The 20,100-nt window shown below is 40.5% G+C and overlaps 1 long non-coding RNA gene across 1 annotated transcript; it reads left to right on the top strand.

Moving 5' to 3' along the window:
- Positions 1 to 947: 947 nt before the first annotated feature.
- Positions 948 to 19,104, top strand: LOC120502176. The gene is made up of 4 exons (XR_005627472.1): positions 948 to 1,077; positions 1,643 to 1,718; positions 17,397 to 17,610; positions 18,978 to 19,104. It is a non-coding gene; the product is annotated as an uncharacterized LOC120502176 (long non-coding RNA).
- Positions 19,105 to 20,100: the final 996 nt, after the last annotated feature.

Here is a 20,100-nt window from a genome sequence, read left to right as displayed (position 1 = left end):
TTTCAGTCTGTCAGGCAACTGTGCCACCTGACAACTGAAAACTTCACCTGTAAGTATACTGCTGGTATTTGAAGCAGGCTCCTGTAAAACATGCGGCAGAGTTGAAATCTGTGCATGTGAAACTTTGTTCCTGATGGAAATCCTGGGGGGAAGAGAGGAGGCATGTCCCAAAAATGTCATAAAGAGCTTTGATAAGAGTGATCCTCCAAGAAAACAACACACGGTCTGAAATTGTAAAAATGCCCGGTGATACAGCCATATATTCCTTCCTGACAGAGCCTAGGTTTGCAAGGCACTCAGAACTGACCCTCTATGATGTGAAGTTGTGCAAATCCATCTGTTTCAAGGGTGTTCCTGCCTCAGTGGAAAAAAAAAAAAAAAAAAGACAAGGAAAAAAAAATCAAAGGCTTGAGATGCTTTGTGCCAGTTGTGTGTGGTTGCTAATTACTGTGGTATCAGCTGCTGCTGAGTAAGCTTTTATGTTCCATGCTGAGTAGCATTCATTCTTTGGTCAACAGCAAGACTTGTGGAAAGCTTCATCTCCAGTGTTTGTATCACTACACTGTTTAGTTTGCAGGGTGAAAACCAAAGCTTTCTCCTACTTTCTTTTGGCTACTTTGACACTGTGTGTGGCTGCTGGCCATGCATTAATAGTACATAAGAAAGCTGCAGATCAAAGAACTACCTGACCTAGAGGCCACAGAGTAACAGAGAAAGAGACAAAAAAACTAGTGCGGTGTTCCCTTGATATAACCAACCACCCTGCAGCCTGGGGACCTCCTGAATCAGAGACTGTATCCACAGCTCTGTGCTGAACAGTCCTCAAGAGACCTATCATCCTCTCCAAATGCATCTAATTGCTTTCTGAATCCAGTTATATTTTCCTCCTTGGCATGTTCAAAAGCTTCATTTGTTACAGGCTAATGAGCTTAATAAGCTGAAGCTGTGTTTTTATTGAAAGGTTAATGATTGCAAACATTTAAATAGTTAAATCAACTCCTTAACAGAGTATGGAGTTACAGAGGAAGGTAACAAACAAACCTGACCCTTCCAGGAAGACTGCTGAGGAATTTTTGGGTTAGTGTGGATTTTATATGCTTGGAGCTTCTGGGGCTTACCACTGTGATGTTCCAGCTCACACCATTTCTACTTTCCTTTCTGTTGTGCTGGGTTTAGGTCACATTAAATCCTGAACTGAGCCAGTCTTTTCCCTGTAGCTTCTTTGTGTCTCAAGTTAGTTTTGCAGTTAACATCTGCTGCTTTGTGTGACTACTTTATCTCCATGAATCATCTCTTAAATTTATACAGTCTGTCACGTTGGTCAAACAATCCATTGACAACAGCTTTGTTACTTTTAAAAGTGTTTTGACCTCTTAAGGTGGTTTTAGCACTACAAGTCAAATGATTGCTTTATAACTGTAAAATAGAGCTTTGTTTAGTGACACTTGAGAAAAACTCTAAAAAGCTAGAATGAGGGACCACTTATATATTTGATAGCAACCAAATAGCTCTACATCGTTGAAATAATTATAATTGATGGTACTGTAACCTTGGGAGAATTAGAGGGTTTCTCTCTTACAGGTGATAAAAAAAATATGTCTTGGATGATATGAAAAGAAAATTTGTGTGTTTTTCTTCCCAGGAATGTTGGTTTTGTGCAGTGCCCAAGTGACCAAAGGAATGAAATGAAGACAAATGGCAATAAAATAATTCCAGAGGTAATGTCACCATATTGACTTCATAAGGAAGTTTTCCACTTCCTGCCTTTCCTTTTTGTCTTCTTATTGAAATGTTGGATATTCTGCCTCCCTGTCTTTCCTTCTTCAGCTGGCCAACAAAAGCTGGTAAATGAAGGATTCTGCAGTGTGTAAGTTGCAGTATAATTTTGTCAGGCACAGTGGTTTATCAACCTAGAACTCTAATATCCATCTGACTACAGGGATGGCCTATAAAGGCCCACTTGGAAAGCATACTGAAGTCAACAGAGGCTCCTGTTGACTTAAATGGGCCCTAGACCAGGCCTGAAATGAAATCTGTCTCCAATTGCCAGTTGACAAAGATCCAGGATGGTGGTTTTATTTGGAAGAAGCTGTGAAACAGGGAAGTAAAACGGGTAGGAGCAAAGCAATGGCAAAATAAAGATGATAATTTAGGCTCATAAATGGGAGAAAACTGCTAACCAGCAGAAAAGAGCTCTGGAAAAGCCTCTCAGAAGAACTAGCAGAGGGAGAATCCTAACTGGCTCCAGGATCAATATTGATAACATAATGAGACAGTTTCCAGAGTTCTCCCACTTGCAACAGCAGGGACCAGGCTTCTTTTCTCTGGTCTGGCAACAACTCATTTGCTTTAATGTTTTTCGTGTGGTTTCAAAGGTCTGGGATTTTTGCTTGTGTAAATTAGCCTAAAGGGAAAAACATTTTGCTTTAAAAAATCTTTTTCTTAGTCATCTGAACACTGGAAGGAGAATGGTGTTGGAATCTTTTCTTTGGCTTCTCTGCTAATAGCATTTTCCAACCAACTTTTTTTGATTTCAAGATGTGTCAGGAGAAAAGGACACTGTATAGTACACATTATTGATTGTGAGCTGATAACCAGTTCCCTGCTCTTCTCCAGTTTTGTTTTGTTTTTGATTTTTTTACTAAGACTGAACAAGTCAGAGAAAGTATTGCCATATGTTAGAGCCCACCCTATGAAAAAAAAGCAGATATGTTCCCCTCTCTAAGAAGGGGCCATGGACAACTTCAGGGGCATTCTTAGTGTCTGTAATCTATATAACTTTAAATGTTATGGCTTATATGGAAGGCAGCTGTACTCTCATGATTTATTACTTGTGTTGAGAAAACAGAAATATGGCTTACATAACCATGGCTTGCTTATGACAAAATGCTTCACCCCAAAAGCCCCTGGTGCCTTTTTCATGGCCACCTGGACTTCAGAGCTGAAAGCACTGCCTCTTTCATCTGTCTGAAAGGAAGCTGCAGAACCCAATGAACAAGCACTCCAGAAGAGGAACAATTTCTTCAGGAAAGATGCAGGAGGATTTTGGCAAGTGAGAGAAGCTAGCCACTAAAACCCAAGTTCTTTCACATAAGGCAGCAGGGTGAAACCTTATTTTAGAATCTAGATGGGTGATCTTAAAACCTTTGTATTCTGAAAAGAGAGCATTTAAAGTATTACATGGATGGCCAGGGTAAATAAGAGAAAAGAAATGGAAGAATAAGGGTATGTTAGTCCTTAAAAGAATGGAAAGGCTAAAAGGTAGCCTTTTTCCTCTAGTTAAGGAATAGAGTGGAGGTTGTCTAATCTTGCAAAGAAGAAAAGCCTGAAATATCCTTAGAGGCAATGCTGCCTTTTTTAAAGTACACAGCAAGCTGATAGCCAAAGGCAACAGAAGAAACAGTGAAAGGGAACAGCAGAAAGCTGAGACTCGGTGTGAACAGATACCTAAAAGTTAGGGAGCCTGAGGGTATGTGGTTTAACCAGACCACTGAGGACTTTTCCACAGCAGAGGCTCAGATGCCACATTAAATCAACACACATAATATCAAACTGTGGCTATTGTCTTTAGGCACTTATTTTGCACACTGCAAATTAAGATGACTAGCATTAACCCTTTTCTGCTGTCGGTGGAGCTACATTAAAATGCAAATTCCTTTGCATTTTATGCAGACACACCAGTACCCATCACTGAAGCATGGCTGTGTGAGCCATGAATCTCAGCCATGTGATGGAGCCATCAGTCACAGAATCCCATAATCACTTTACTACACTCCCTGGTTCTGGAGGGGTGCCTGGTACCACATGGGGCTTAAAAACAGTCAGTGCTTTGCACGCTTGGAAGACACTCATTTTACTGCAGGTCCAATTGGCTGTGCCTGGCTGCAGGAAAACAACACAGGGTTTCTCTGTCTGTGGAAGTCAGCCTTTAATAGAACAGTTCCCAGTATTACTGGGAGCAGCAAATTTGACATGTATGTGGTTTGGCAAGATTTCATCTTGAATAAATGAGTGTGGGATTTGCTTTAGCACCTGCTGCTCTTTTTACAGTGCCAATTTGTACCTCAGTAGGAATGTTTCCATATAATGCAGTTGTTTAAGGAAGTATTCTAATTTCATAGTGCTTATCTATCTACTATTCAAGGCATGTAAATGTTGTGCATGTTAGTCTGCTCAAATTTATATCTTTCATTATTCTGATACACAAGTACTTTATGGCCACAGTTTTGTTTCCTTTACTAACACCCCTATCCACAGCATCACCTAAAGGTTTAGAATCAAAGCAAACTATACAAAAACGCAATTGAATAGCTTTTTGGTGTGGTCCTTTTTTTTTTTTTAATTTCTCTGTATATCCCTGAGAGCTCATTTAGCTGGGGTTATTTTAAGACTATTTAAAGACCTACACATATTTGGAATATTCCTCCTGAAAAATTCTAGTATAATTAAAAAGTAATTATGTAAATGCTGGGGTTGAGTTTCTCTCTAACCCCATGTTATAGTCTGTAAACTGCCTGAAACCATCAATTTAACTACTTAGAACCGGAAAGTCTTCACTGAGTTGTAGCCCAGTTTGTTTAATGGAAGTGATATACAAAATTATGTTTCTTGGGATTGGAATTTAAAAGTGAATCAAAAGCTCTAGAGAACTTTAATTCCTGTAGATGTTCAAGACAAAGAGGAAGTTGCTGAACCCAGCAGGAGCTGGGAGCTATGCAGGGAAAAGACAAGGAAATGGAAACAACCTATGGTTTCGTTCTCTGGTTCCTGGGATTTAGTATGCAATGTCTTAGAAATCTTATCCTGTTTATATTTGATCCTTGGGATGCATTTCCTGTGCTTTGATTAAATCTTGTCAGTATTCAAGAAACTACAGACTTGAACCTACAGTTTTGTCTGGGACTATCCCATGCAGAAGGGATTTGTTTCTCATTCAGTTTTCCATCATGAGTGACTGCTATTTAGCGATGCCTATTAGTTTTCCTTATTTTTTCCTTGGAAAAAATAAGGACACTGGAATTGTGCCATGTTCCCACAAAAAATTTCTGTTGATCTTCAGCACAAACCAGCAGCTGGAAGTCAACATCAGCCCTGAGAGGTGGCTCACAGTGTAGTGGAGCTGGAACCAAAGACCTAAACCTGTCCTGCCTGTCTTTAGTGTCCAGCTTGGGCGTTTAGTTTCTTCAGGTGGCAGGAGGCACTTCAAAGGATTATGAGAAATTGGCCATGCCTTGCAAAACATTCTAGAAGGGCATCTCTCTCTCATACTCAAAAGGGGATGTGGGATGAAATTAATTTCCAATACTGAGAGGTGGCTCACAGTGTAGTGGAGCTGGAACCAAAGAACTAAACTTGTCTTGCCTCTCTTTAGTGTCCAGCTTAGGTGTTTAATTTCTTCAGGTGCCAGGAGGCACTTCAAAGGATTATGAAAAATTTGCCATGCCTTGCAAAACATTCTAGAAGGTCATCTCTCTCTCATATTCAAAAGGGTATGTGGGATGAAATTGGTTTCCAATGCAGGAGATAAAATATCTTGTGGAAGTATCTGGGGTCCTGTGGAATGAATTTGAGCTGTGGTCAGCAGCTGGGATGATTTGGAAGCTTGCATTTCTGAATATTGGGAAGGCAAGACAACAGCTGGACACTCATATCAGACAAGATCCTAAAACAGGTTATCACAGTCATAACTGATACAAGACCAGGCCCAAAAAACACTCCTGCACCACCAATAATCCCATTTTTAAGTGACTGCCACGGTTAAAGTTGGAGAACTCCTTCTACTATAAATAGATAAAATATCTTGTGGAAGTATCTGGGGTCCTGTGGAATGAATTTGAGCTGTGGTCAGCAGCTGGAATGGTTTGGAAACTTGCACTTCTGAATGCTGGGAAGGCAAGAGAACAGCTGGGCACTCATGTCAGACAAGATCTTAGAACAGGTTATCACAGTCATAACTGATACCTGACCAGGTCCAAAAAACACTCCTGCACCTCCAATAATCCCATTTTTAAGTGACTGCCATGGTTAAAGTTGGAAAACTCCTTCTACTATAAACAGGGTTGGGTTTTTTTTGTTTTTTTTTTTATAGGGGGTAATTTGCAATCTTTGACAGGCTCCTGCAGATAATGCTCAGAGTACCAAGACTTACAGCAACAGGACTAAATAAATATGAATGAAGAGTCACAGTAAATTGGGCATTATTTCTCAGAGCCACCAGAATAGGCTAGGTTCAATTTTCCTAAGCTAGATTTCTTATCAGTCACTCTTAGTTTCACCCTTGTCATCACCAAGCAAACCTTTAAAACAGCAGGAAAAGTAGGTAAGAATGAAAATGCAATTTAAAGCACTTCCAGAAATATTGCACTTTTCCTTACTCCATGACAGACCCCTTATCAGTGTGGACACTCAAGGCTTTTCCACTTATCTGTAGCATCTACCAAGGATTTAACATCACCTGATCATCTTTTTTTCTACCCTAACTGCTTGAGGCACAGGCTGTACAACCCCTCTCTGGTGAAATGCATTACATGCAAAAGCTCTCTGAAATCAAAAAGACAGGAGTAAAATAAAAGCAACTGTCCTAATGCCCACAAATACCTTTTCCACAAGGAAAGAAATGTAACTATCAAACCAGGAGATCATGCAATCTTTGTTACTGCTTTTTTTAAACAAGGTATTTCTTTGATGCTGATTTGGTTTTGATTATATTTGATTATGTACTGGAAAGAGATTTGGCACTGAAAAGCTCTAGGGACACTTGCTTCTGCAAAAATAAGGAAAAAAAGCAAAAAGCTGTCCTTGTTTGGAGGAATGTATTTAAAGAGGTGTCATTTTTAGACAGTGAAAGTAAGACTACTGCTGCTCATCAGAAACACTCAAGTGAAAAATGTTTTCTCAGTGATTTTTGGTTTAAAGTCATCCATAAAGTCCTGAGCACAGAAAAGGCCACGGTGTGTCTGAAAAAAATAGTTTGAAACTTGTTTCCTGGTTTTTGTCAGTGTAGTTCTTTGCTGCAGCTCTGTGCCATGTGGCATCGAGGCATTTTTTAGGGAAAAGGAGAGTTACAGAACTCTCAGATGGCTTTACACAGATTTCTGTTTTGCTCTGCTCAAATTGATGAAATTCCTACCTTGCCAGATGTTAGGTTCCTGAACCAGAACATTCTATCAAGTCTTCTCTCTCATTTTTGTTTCCCTCCTGTTTTCTGAGAGAAGGAGGGGACCATTGCTTGGCCATATATTCAATATATCAAGTTGAACTTGATGTGTTCATCCTCAGAATGAGCTTGGACAGCTCTGTACATCTGCCTGCTTCTGTCTCCTCTTTTTGCATTTCCTTTAAAAAGTCCTGGGCTGTACAGATCACAAGGAGGACATGGGACATTCCAAATGGTGGCTCAAAAAAGCAAATGCATATAAATATGTGTGCAAAAGCGGAAGGAGGGGACCATTGCTTGGCCATATATTCAATATATCACTGAAGTTGAACTAGATGTGTTCAGCCCCAGAATGAGCTTAGACAGCTCTGTACATCTGCCTGCTTCTATCTCCTCTTTTTGCATTTCCTTTAGAATGTCCTGGGCTGTACAGATCATGAGGAAGACATGGGACATTCCAAAGGGTGGCTCAAAAAAGCAAATGCATATAAACATGTGTGCAAAAGCCTATTAAAGGATATGTGCCAATTTTTAATAAGGATTAAATTGCTTATAATGGATAGCAGGTACTTTTTCTGAGGTTTGAGGAAAGCAAATGCTCTAATTTAACATGTAAGTAGGTTTGCAGGAAAAATTGAAACCTTTGGATTGTTTGAGGGTTTTTTATTGTATGCAATTCGTGACCTAAATTCTTGACTCTGTGCTTGCCAGCTGTCCTCTCTTCAGGGACTCCCATGCATTGCTTCCTGTGTGGGTTATTCTGTCTAGAACTCTCCATGATATGCACTTGGACCTCATATCTTTAGCACAGTAACTCTAAAAGCTGATTCCTTTTTAATTATCTTCTAGGTTGTTTCTACTTAAAGGTAAAAGCTTTTCTGTGGACTAAGTCTCCCAAACAACTCAAAACTATAAGGGAAGATGGGACACACTTTAGTTCTGCACTGGGTATCAGAGACTGTGCAGAAAACACATGAGGGGTAACAAAATGCCATGGTCTGCAGCAGACAAACCTAAGTGGATTATGTGCAGGTGAATAGATGTGCAATTGGTAGTTCCTAAAATGCTTCAGGGAAGCTGGCATGTCACCATGCATCTTGCTTGACTTGCCAGGACTAAGGGCATTTTGTTAGAAATCCAACACAAAAGACAGGCAGAGAAGCTGAACAAATTGTTTTTGTTTATAGAAAATTGAGCTAGAAACTGCATTGTCACAAATAGAATTCTGTGTGTCCAGAGAGTTGCCATGGTATTAACAAATATTACCCATTTTTTCCTTGTTTGTGTGGTTCCTTGTGATTTACCAGCAGTGCTCCTCAAAGCTATTCTGTTATCACAGAGACATGATTTTAAAATGTTTTCTTATCTAGCCTGCAACACACCACGTTTTCCATTCTTCAGAATATGTAGTACATGTTGAGTTAGCCATACATGCAGCTCTTCCCTCATCACCTGCTTCAAATCCCACTTGTCTCTCCAAATGAATGTGCAAAACCCAACTACACAAATCACTGAACTCCCAATGCAATGCATTCAGGAACTCATTTATTCTAAAGTGATGCTATCCAAGCGGAGGAATTGAAACATGCAATGCTGTCCTCCACCAGATGTTGGGCTGGTTTAAATGCAAATAAACACCCAAAGGGAAAACAAGACAGTGGAATATAATATACTGCTGAGATATGGGCTAGAGCTGTGCATAATCCAACTTTCTTATAGTTTCAGATTTTGTTCTTTTTTTAAATTTCTTTGCAAGGCAATTTCATTCTTACCCCCTTGTGGTGGTATGTCCTGCTGAGTGCAATATTCTTGCAATGTTCCTGTTTTCCTCTTCATTTGCTTATATATATCTTCAGAATAAGAAGGATTCTATTTGTCTGCAGATTTTTCCTTTCCCTTCTGGAAAAATTTATGCTCCCTGTGTAGAGCAGAACAGCAGCTCCTCATTGCTACTGAGTCTCCAGAGGACAGGACAGAGAGGTGAAGGGAGTGGGTTTTCTGCTGTCTGCCATCAGTCCTATCACTCAGGGTGGTAATTCAAATTTCTCACACAATATCTCTTTCCAGATGCCTGCCAAAAGCTCTGCAGGAGATTGATCTGTCTTAGGAGGCTAAACCTTGGGCAGAAAATTAGATTAACAGCTGGAGACCTTCTGAGTGGGTGCACAGCCTTAGGGGACAGGGCAGGAGAAGCCAAAAGTTCTCATTCCTTCATGTCAATCTTATTTCTTGAAGCAGAAGGCAAAGGACAGGGTGAGAAGAAAAGGTTTTCCTTCATAACTCTTTGTTCCTGTCTCTAATATATCACCCTGCAATCATCCTCAAGTTTCATTAATGCCTTTTGCCACTTCTGACGTTTGTACACTTTTCTGATCCATTTCTCTCTCTCCTCTCCCGGTCCTAATTCTGTACTCATACAAGTTTTTATTCCTCATTACCTTCCTCCTCCTCCTTCAGTCTGTTCCCAAAATGGCCTGCTAGACTCTGTGCCCCCCACAACACAGTGAGGTTTGTTCTCTTGAAGAGTGGCTCTGTTACACAGAACGATTTTGAGAAAATAATCCTGTCTGGAGCAGGACAAGAGGTGAGCACAGGAACTGAACTGTGAAACAGGGAAGGGCAAAATCACAGGCAAACCCCAGTGCTGCTTTGTACTACTGAGTCCTTTGTGGGTTTTGGGAAGGAGGATTATTCTTCACATTACTTTATCAAAATAGGTATAAACAAAACCCCTGACCAATTTTTTTTTTGCTAGACTTGCATTTATTTGTAGGAATTAATTGATCTCTGGGTATAAATGCATGAATTTGCTGCTAATGACACAGAAAATATTGCAAATTCAAGGCAATCATGTGGGTCTTGGAGAGCCACAGGGCCCTCTGCCTTGGGAGGTTTGCCAGGAAGTAAATTCAGGGTCTTGATTAATTGGGGTCTTAGAGTTGAGAGGGAACAGGGAATCCTAACAGGTGAATACACGGGGATAGAATGGGAAAAGAAAATGTAACCACATGAATCACGATCCCTTCTGGATGTCAGAGTATCTCTGCTTGGGTTTCAAAGGGTTTTTTTAGGTGGATGTGTCTGATCTTTGGCTTCCAGCTGTGATTTAACACACCTTGAAGGTGAAGCCATTATTTTTACCAGATATTTTCACAAAGGAAGGTACTTTCTGAAAAAAAAATGAAATTACAGGAATAGGCTGTCTCTGGAATGATTTTGGTTGCTGTGAATTTTGCATAAAGGTGAAAAGGAGTTAATTTTTGAAAGGCAAAAGAAAAATGCTGCCTATATACAATATATACCTTTCTGGGTTCTTTCTTCCAGACCAAATGAAGGCCCAGTGGAGAATGCAGGTTAACACAGGAATTTCAACACTTGCCTCCCTCCAGTCATAACTAAAATAATTCATCTCTCTGCATATGTTGGAAAAAACAAATTTCATTGCTGTTTTATTGAATCTTGCACTAATGGAGCTGCCAGAATCCATTTTCCTGTTGAGAAGTTACAGCATGACTGTGCTGTGGCCTCTGCTGGATGATGCCCAGTGCCAGGCAAGTCCTCCAAAGTGAATATTCTCTGTTTGCTACCAGAAAACATTGGCACAAAAGGGATATGGATAAGATACATTCAGTTTGGGCTCCATGAGCAATTTTCTGGCTCCTTGTTTTTCTCACTTTGACCTCTCCCTAGTGAGTTTTTAAGCCTTCTGTTGGGATTAGTCATCTGATAGAAGGGGTTTCTTTGAAATTAGGGCTCAGACCCTCTAGAAGTTAAATGTATCATCAGAAATTTCAGTGACATTTCAAAGATTTGGTAGGCTGGCCCTTTTTTAATTTGTTGTTTTGTTTGTTTGGGGGTTGTTGGTTGGTTGGTTTATTGTTTGTTTTTTAAGTATGGAAATTGTTTCTTTACTGACTCTTGAAGTCTTCTGCAAACTGTAGAGTGAACATTCCTATTTCTTCCTTCATGGCATAGATGGTTGCAGTTTTTTGGCACGTTAACAGAGGGCATATTCAGATACACAAAAGAAAATAAAAGGAGTGAGAGAAAGAGAATAATTCATGGTCTCACCCAAGTGAACAGTCCCAGAAACAGCTTGCTAGGGGGTGACTGCCATGGACTCTATGTCGTACATATTTCAGATCCATCAATATTTTCGCTTACCGAGGCACCAGCGTGGGAGTACTGAAAGAAAGAGGAAATAAACAGGCTGTGTTAGTTTGTCTGGTTTCCTGGAAAGTGCTAAATTGCTCAAATGCTGCTGGGGCCTCTGCTGAGCACAGAGCTCTGGGGAAGTAGCTCAGCCTGTCTCTCTGAGGTACCGTCTTTCTTCTATAAATATAGCATAAAAACTTTGGCTCTTGTGAGCGAGGTGCTCCACAACATTTAGGTGTTTTGGGATTTTTTTACAGTATATATAATTTCTTTATTTGAAATTCATTATGATGTATTTCTTGGGTCTCCTAGTTTTGTGTTTGTAAGACAAAATGACTGTTTTATTTTTTTGCAGCTTTTTTCCAAAATCATGGTAGTTATTAATTCTATACTTTGTAAAAGAGGGAATCAGATATAAATCACACAACTCCTGGAGGTGAGGTGTTATGAAAAATCATTGAGTTACTCTGAGATTCAGAGCTTTGACAGGTCCAGTCTCTATAAACTTGTCAGTAAATTTAAGCCCAGGTCTAAGGTCAAGCAAACTAAACAAGTGCCTTCAGCAGGAACCTGCAGAGAATTATAAAGGAGCTACCTCCTGCTCAGAGGACATCAGTGCTGTGGAAATCTGGGCTGACAGCTGATGGCTGGGCATGTGGCAGCTCTGGGAAAGGCCAGCACTTGCTCATGGGTGAAGCAGCTCCCAATTAAATTGGAACAAGGGTCAGCTAATGGGTGCTTGCCCAAACCCCTTTGACTCATGAGAGCAAGAGCATCTCCTCAGAAAGGTCTTCTCTTGGCTTTGCTCCTGCTACCCATAGAAAACAAATATGCCTTACTTTTTTACTTTCTCCCCTCCTAATTTAAAGTTCACTTCTGTGAACGTAGACTTACAACAACAGATAGACTGAAGGTGTGTGGAGCAAAATGTGTTTTGTTTTTGCCTTGTTAATCCTGAAAGGAAAATGGAAAAGATAATATATCTGTAAAGGAGAGAAGTGGTAGTAGTGGGTGTATTTCTGTCAGTATTAAGTTGCATTGGAGACTAAATTTGTTTCTGTGAGAAATTTCTCAGTGCCCTTCTCTGGGGTGGTACGCAAGACAAGTGACAGGCTGTGAAACACAAGGTGCTGTTTGCTTTCATTAAGGTTTATTTCCCATTACACCTTGTTTGAGAACAACTTGCTAATTCAAAATGGCATGGGCAGTCCTGTGGAATGTTTCCTCATGTGTCTAAAATAAGACTTTGAGGGCTTTTTTTGCTTGCTCTTCCTCTGAAGTCTTAGGCTTCTTAAACAGAGATTTCCAAGATATTACTGCACTGCTCTGTGAGCATCTAGGAGTCCTGTAGCCACTCCACTGGCTGTACCTTGCCTTCCTCCCTTTAATCTAAGCTGCACAGACAAGCCACATCAGTCAAACCATGCTCTTAAGATTAATTACTCCCAGCCACATGACAAAAGTAGGACAGTTCAGTAGTAACCAAGCCTCCCTGCTAGGGCACAGAGGATAAATCAGAAAGCTTTCTGTCTCTTTGTTTACAGGTCTGCATTTTCTCTGTTTGGCCACAGCCCTGCTGTCAGCTGAGCTGGCCGTGGGTCCTGGTTCACAGTGCCTGCTGTGTGGATCCTCCCAGGTGATAAAAGGTTGTCACAGAGGTGAAGGCAGCACACCCTGGGCACAGATCCCTTAATTCTACTGAAAAGAAGGATCTATAATCAGCAGAAATCAAAACACTTTTGGTGAAAAAATGCCGAGTTTATGTCAAAAAACGAAATGCTTAATATTCTGGATTTCCATCCAATTTAAAATGGAAATGCTGTTTAATCAAGGAAATGGTTGGGGAAAAGTTCTCAGTCATCTGTATTGAAGTCTCCTTGATGACAGGTTTTCTGTCCTGAAGATCTTGTCTCAAAATCAAGTTGTGCTGGAATAACTGACTCAGGATCAGCCACTTGCTTCTGGATAGCACCATGTGTGAATATTCTTACTCTATAAAAGTCTTGTACATGTCTGCACAGATATTGTGTTAACAATTCATGCTGTAGGACAGGAAAAGAGTGGCCTCTGATATGGTTTTCTTGGGAGTTTTCTCCATGACCACTAGGAATGCAGCCTGCAAAATGAATTCTTTAAATGATGAGATATTAAAGCAAAAATGGACAAGTGGACTCCAGAAAGTACAGGGAAATCCTTTTCTTCTCCTTGACATGAGACAGCAGAGTTGGCCTCTGCTCCTTTGCTACATATTGATGAGACAAAGATTTAGAGAGCACTTAGCCCCCTTAACTCTTGTCTGGAGGAGCTCCCTTTCTGCAGAAATCTGTCTTGGGTCTCTCTCTTCTGTGTCAGAAACAGATAACCCACTCTGTGCCATCTTCTGCCTTTCTCACAGCTTCACCCACTTCTGAAAGCAATTGTTCTAGTTCTGAAAGTGTAAAGGAGGAGCCCAAGGAGGCTCCTGCTGTGGCAGAAAAGGTGAGGGTGCTCCCAGGTGCTGTTCCTTTCCACATCATCTGCACTCCTTTGCCAGCAGGGAGAAGAAAGGGGTGTGAAACCTGATGGCATCACCCACTCCATGAAGTGCCAGCGTTGTCCAGGAGCAGGTCAGTCTCCTTGATGGCCAACTATCACCCACTGCTGCCTCCCCAAAGCATCCCTGCAAAGAGTCAGAGACCATCTGCTCCAAAGTCTGTCACCTCAGTGCTGGGGTGGAAAGGGGAACCCTCTGACTGCTTCAAGAGGGTTCTCCAGATGTTCCAGAACCACCCCTCCAGTGACACCCAGACATGCAGCTAGATGGGTTTGGGGCATATTCTCACAGTGCTTCAGAAAAGCAAGTGGAGATTTTCTCCCTGCATCTAATCCCCTGCTCCACCATTTAAATCCTCCACAATATAACTTGGCTAGAGCGCTCATTTCTCTTGCAAACATGACCAGAAAAATAAACTTTTTTCATTATTTCTTTACTTTCATTAGGTGTTGACCACAGCATCCTGCTGTTTTGATTTGCAAACCTGCCACCTGCCCTTCAAACTTGCCCCTCTCCCTCCCAAAATAGGCCTGTGTTAATTATGAATGTAAGAAAATATTCACATATACATTCTCTTAGCTTAATTCCTAATAACATTTTGTGCTCTGATTTTGTTAGTCTCTTTTTTACATTTAATTTGGCATCTAACCAATCAAACTGATGTTCTATTTATGCTTTTTAGCAAATGGGTTTGGCTTCAAATTCTTAACATTTCATTCATGGTTATTTGTTCTCATGTTTAGCTCATCTCCAGCTTACTTGCCTTGTAACTTCCAAATGAGAATATTATAAATGTGTGGAGGCTTATTAGATCTAAGGCTCTTTCATTTTATTTATTTATTTTTAATTCAAATGAGGAACACAATTTTAATAATAAATTTTTCATTTATCTGAACCAGGATGCATTGTGGCTAATGTACTGAGAAGAATATTTCCCCTGCTTGAGGATCTCAGGGTGTGTGGAAGGGACACAAAATATGTGTCCATGGTTTTCTCTCCACTTATTTCTGTGTCTGTTGGTTGCTTTTCAAGATCTGCCACTTTGAATATGGACCCAATATTGGCACAGGAACACCTGCCCAGTCTCTTTCTCTAATTAAATATTCTGATGTTCAGCAAAAGAAGTTGCAGCTGTCCAAGGCCAAATACACTGAAGAATTTTTTTAAAACCCACTAAAATAGGTGCATTGAGCAAAAATTGGTCAATGAAATGGCCTGTTGTGGAACCAGATAGACATGAAGATCCCTTCTGACAGTAGATTGCATGCATGATTGAAATCCAGCACCTTGATAATTGTGAAACATGCTTTTCTGTAAAAATTACTTCATTAACCCCTGGAGCAAGCAAGAAAGCAACGCACAGGCAAGCTCAGGCCTAAGATGCCAGAACTGAAGCTGCCTCCTTTGTTCATCCTTAAAACATCTCATTCTAATATTCCCCCTTGACGTGGAGAGCTGCTACAATTCCATGACAAGAACGATTTTGTAAAAAGTGGGGGGAATTTGAAAATACCAGAAATAAGTACTTCCTGAAATTTCCTGTCCTGATTTCCTGCATGACTTTTGTTATAGCAGTGATGTAAAAATACCTTTGCTGTACTGTGGGGTAATATCAGAGCTGGACAGTGCTTGTTAACCCCAGTCCTTAGATCATACCATGTTTTTGTTTGGTCTAACTTAAAATTTAATGTCTTAAAACCCCCCTCCAAGTTTGCATGTAAAATTACTAATTTTTCAATCCTACATTGTGATGTCCTACTAACAAATTGAGTTGATTACCTCATGTGCTATTACCTTCAAAAAACAGCTAAGCTCTGCCTGTGCCATTAAGAGCATTTGACAGTGTAGAAAACTATCATTATAGACCTCTCTTGCTTTCTCAGTTTAAATAGGCCTAATTTCAATTGCCTTTCTCTCTAGGTCATGTTTCCTCAACCACTTATTACCCATACTGCTTTCCTTTGGACTTTCCCCATTTTTTTCTAAATGTCTGTTTGTGTAGGATGTATAAAATTACACCTTACCAAATTGCCTCATTAGGGTTTTGGAATAATTACATCTCAGGTCTTGCAAAATCATCAACAGGGGAAAAAAGGTGTAGTAAAGGTTATTAAGTACAGAGAGGCCATCTTCCTGGACCTTCAAATTGATGATGGCCACAAACCTTTTTCAAAAATTGGTCTGCCCTTCTGACAGCAATGTGCTACTGATTCCCATTCCATTTTGCTGTGTCCAGCAAAAATCCCCAGAGCCTGAGCTGCACAGCTGGCTCCTCCTCTCTGCACTTCACTGAGACTGCTTTTCAGCCTTTCTCTGGCATGTGTCTGTTCTGAATTTAATCTGATTAATTATAGTCCAGTCCCCTCCTATATAACCATAATCTACCAAAGACAGAGAAATTAGCTGCTTCTTTCCATAAGGCAATTGTTCCCCTGTCACATGTTTGACAGCTCTTGTAAAACCTTGTTTTGTGCACACAGGAAAGCTCCTAAAAGAGAGCCTTTCCAACAGGGTCAGTAAACATGGTGTGTAATTAAGACGTGTAAAACAAAGATCTGCAGCTCTGGCCATCTGTTTTGAGTCATCTGGCTAGGATGAGTGCCCCACACCAGGCTCATGTTGAATGCCTGGATGTGCTGTCAGTTTGTCTCTGCTTGTGGCTGTCTGTTTGGAGCGCATGGTGCCCATTACCCATTGCTGAGGCACTTGGCACTGCTTTGAGCATGGAGAGCCCTGTGCAGGCAGTGCACAGGCCTGCTGGGCTGCATCTGCTCTCTGGATCTTCCACTGATGTGGTTTTTGGCAGTGCCAGCACAGCAGCCACATGTCTAGTGTTTGCCTCATCTCTGCTGGAATGCCCACGCCAAGGAAAACCAGCAAGGAGCAGGAAAATGCTTGAAAAGCAAGACAGGAGCTTGTGGTAACTGACTTTCATGGGCAGGGCTAAAGGGAGCTCAGCTGTGTGGGCTAAACCCAGAAACAGCCTTTCCAAAAGCACTGGTGCTGGGTCAGGCTTGGTAGAGGGGCTGGGTGTTGGAAGAGAGCAGAGGTGTCCCAAGGGCTTTTTTGTAGATCCAAACTCTGTTCTAACCCAGTTCACTATGCGATTGATTTTGTGCTCCTAGATACCACCTGATGGTATTGTTGGTGTACTAGAAAATGTAAGAATTAGCATACCAAGAAAACAAGGACATCTAATCTGGTATTTTCCCTCAATCCCCATGCCCAGATATGAATAAGGACAGTGAGCTGAGGATACTGCTGGCAGAAAATCTTATCTTCTAGTGATGACAGTGCAGGCACTTCCTGAGACAGAAAGATTATCTTCCTATTTCAAAGCTCTCAAAGGATTTCTACACAAGAGCTTGTACAGTTGCTTTTGAAGCTGGTCTCACTAACCAGTTTTCCATGACAAGGAGTACCACTGCTGAAGCACACAGTGCCTGAAGAACCACTGCAGTCTACCTATATACAAGACAGCAGATAGAATACATATTTATTCACTTTGTAGCCCAACAATCTTGATGTTTAAACATGCTATTTGCTTTCCAGGGTGCTACAAGCTTGGCAGTGCCTGAAATGTACCCTGCAAACTCAGACTGCCTCCAGTACCCAGGGATTATTGCTCTTGATTGTCTACTTTGTTTACCCTTGGCTACACAGTGATTCAGCTTCAGAAGGAAGGAGAACAAAGCTGCACCCTTCACTCTGCCCTCAACGTCTGTCAAACAAGCCCCAGCTAGGAAAAATGTGAGTCCAAATCCAGGTAAGCTGAGTAGCTATAATGACTCAAGTGCCACAGTTCTTGGACAGCTCCCAGGATGTTTGTTGAAAAGTTTGGGATATTTCCCACTGCTTTCCTCAGAAAAAGCTGACAAAAGTGCTTTCCCTTTGCAGTCAACATGAAAATCTGAAGGCCAACATTATTTGCAACAGGGTTAAATTAAGGGATCTCTCCCTGTACAATAAAATAATAATTCCAGTGACTGGTTGTTTGTACATGAGTACTGTTTTGCAGCCCCAGCAGCGAACCCAGTGAAACAAGAACTTACAGGAACAAAACAAGAGGTGAAAGAACAATTGTAAAGTATATAATTGCTATGGGTTTTGTTTCACAAGCACTTCCAGTTTCCATTTGCAGATGCAGAGCTTTTTCCTGGAGGTGCTTATGCCTGTGTTAAGAGCCATCCCTTGTTCTTGCACTCCATCTATATAAGAATTTATGTGTTTGCAGAAGGTCATAATGGTTGTGCCAAACTTAAAAATTCACCCCAGGTTTGGCTTGGGTTTCAATATCAATATTACTGTCCCTGCTTGCACAAGATGAAGTTGTGTTCAGTAGAAATATTAATTTAATCATGGGGTTTGTCATTGCTGATAAAGAAAAGAGGAGAGATGACAAGATAAAAACCTGTTTACACATGAGATGTTATTAGCTGTTCTGTGTACTGTCCATAGCCTATCCAGACCAAAAAGAATATAATACATGCATAAAAATACATTGGCTTAGCTGAAAGTCTCTCTGAATCATCTGGCAAAGGCTTGTCACAAAACTTAGATTTAGCTCCAAAATTGGAGTAATACCTGTAAGTATCATTTTTATAAAGATGGTAAGATTTGAAGAAGAGGTGCTATGGCCACAAAAATCAGAAGGAAGACTGAATTTGTTGAAGAGTTGTCACCTTTGATTGTTTTTTAATGACCTCCTCGAATGACTGCTGGGCTGGGAAACTCACTACATGCTTGCACAGAAGTTTTTGTATCTCTCAAAGGTGGTAATTTGTAAAAAGTTATCAGTCTTGGAGGGTGCTGCTGAAAAATAATTGAATTAACTTTAATAGTTTGAGAAATAGGGTAAAGGAGAAGATAAAACTGAGATGCAAGAGGAACAACATTCTGAAAAACTGTTTCAGTGCAGAGATTTTAAATGCCAGCATCATCTGAATGGCACCAAGACTCTTTTTCAGTAAGACTGTAGAGTTCAATGCTGCTGGCCCAATTTTCTGTCTTTGGCAAACTCCTGACACCCACCCTGGATAGTGGTATGACAGCTTTATCACTTAGACAGTCATTTTGCACTCTAGTTTCCCCTCTCTATGCTTTTCTTATTTTTCTCAAATCTTGATTTAACAGAAACTCATCATTGATCCAAGATTGGCAAAGAATTTTTTGAAAGAACCAAACCCTTCAAGCAATCAACATGTGTAGTTCCAAAACCAGTCTGAACCAACGAGTAGTATTTGGAGCTTGTGTGTTTGGGTTTTTTTCATTAAGGTAAATTTTTTTCCATTAAATTTTCCAAATAGGAATCTAGAAAACAAGGAGAGATAATAGTAAAAACAAACAAACAAAAAAAAACCCCAAAAACAAACTATTACATTTTTTGCTTCTTAGAATAAAACTGATTTCAATTATTGTAGAGATTAAATTCCTTCCTGAGGTATGCCAGAGATTTAGCAAAGGACAGTGCAGAGAAACACTGAGCTGTGATAGGCTGTGTTTTCAAATTTTTTTCCTTTTCTTCCCAGGTTACTGTCAACAATTTGGGGAAAGGTACTGGGGAAAAGTGAGGGCTAAACCACACATGAGAATTGAGTTCCTTATTACTCTGAAATTAAGTTCTCATCCTTGAAAACTGTCTATTTCAAAGAAGGAGAGATGTCTTTTTTTTGTATTTACAAGTGTCTCCCATTTGATTTCTATGAATAATTCACCACCTCCAGATGGAGTCCAAGCCAACCATTGCAAATATCACACTACTGAAAGCCAGACCCTGGTGCAACAGTTACAAGTGTGTGTGTTCCAACTGGAGCCACATCAAATGTCTGGTTAGAACAGGATGAATATGAAATTTTTCCCTGGAAGTATTCACTAAAAGGGATTAAAAACTTATTCCTCCCCTCTCATAAATTTATTTGGTGAATGTATTCACAGAAACCTGGAAATTAAAATGGAGAAGCAGATGAAGAGCTTTCTGCTTAGGCTTTGGGTAGAGGTAGATTTAGGTAGAGTTCCCACATACTGATCTTCCACCCTCTATTTCATTTTCTGTGCATTCCAAATTCTGAAAGAGGTGACACAAAACGGATTTACACAGGAATCTGAGAGAAAAATCACCTCACCTTTCCTCCTGTTCAATGTCTTTGCACTGCTCTGTGGGATGGAATAAGGACAGGGCTGTCATGTCACAGCACAGCCTTTCCTCCCCCTTCTTTAACCTGCCAGCAGCACTATTGTATCTGGCCCTGGAACAAGC

Source organism: Passer montanus, unplaced genomic scaffold (assembly GCF_014805655.1).
Source record: "Passer montanus isolate IOZ18808 unplaced genomic scaffold, ASM1480565v1 scaffold21, whole genome shotgun sequence".
NCBI classification, from domain to species: domain Eukaryota; kingdom Metazoa; phylum Chordata; class Aves; order Passeriformes; family Passeridae; genus Passer; species Passer montanus.
Note: the sequence above shows the minus strand (reverse complement) of the source record. Positions and strands in the feature narration are given on the sequence as shown.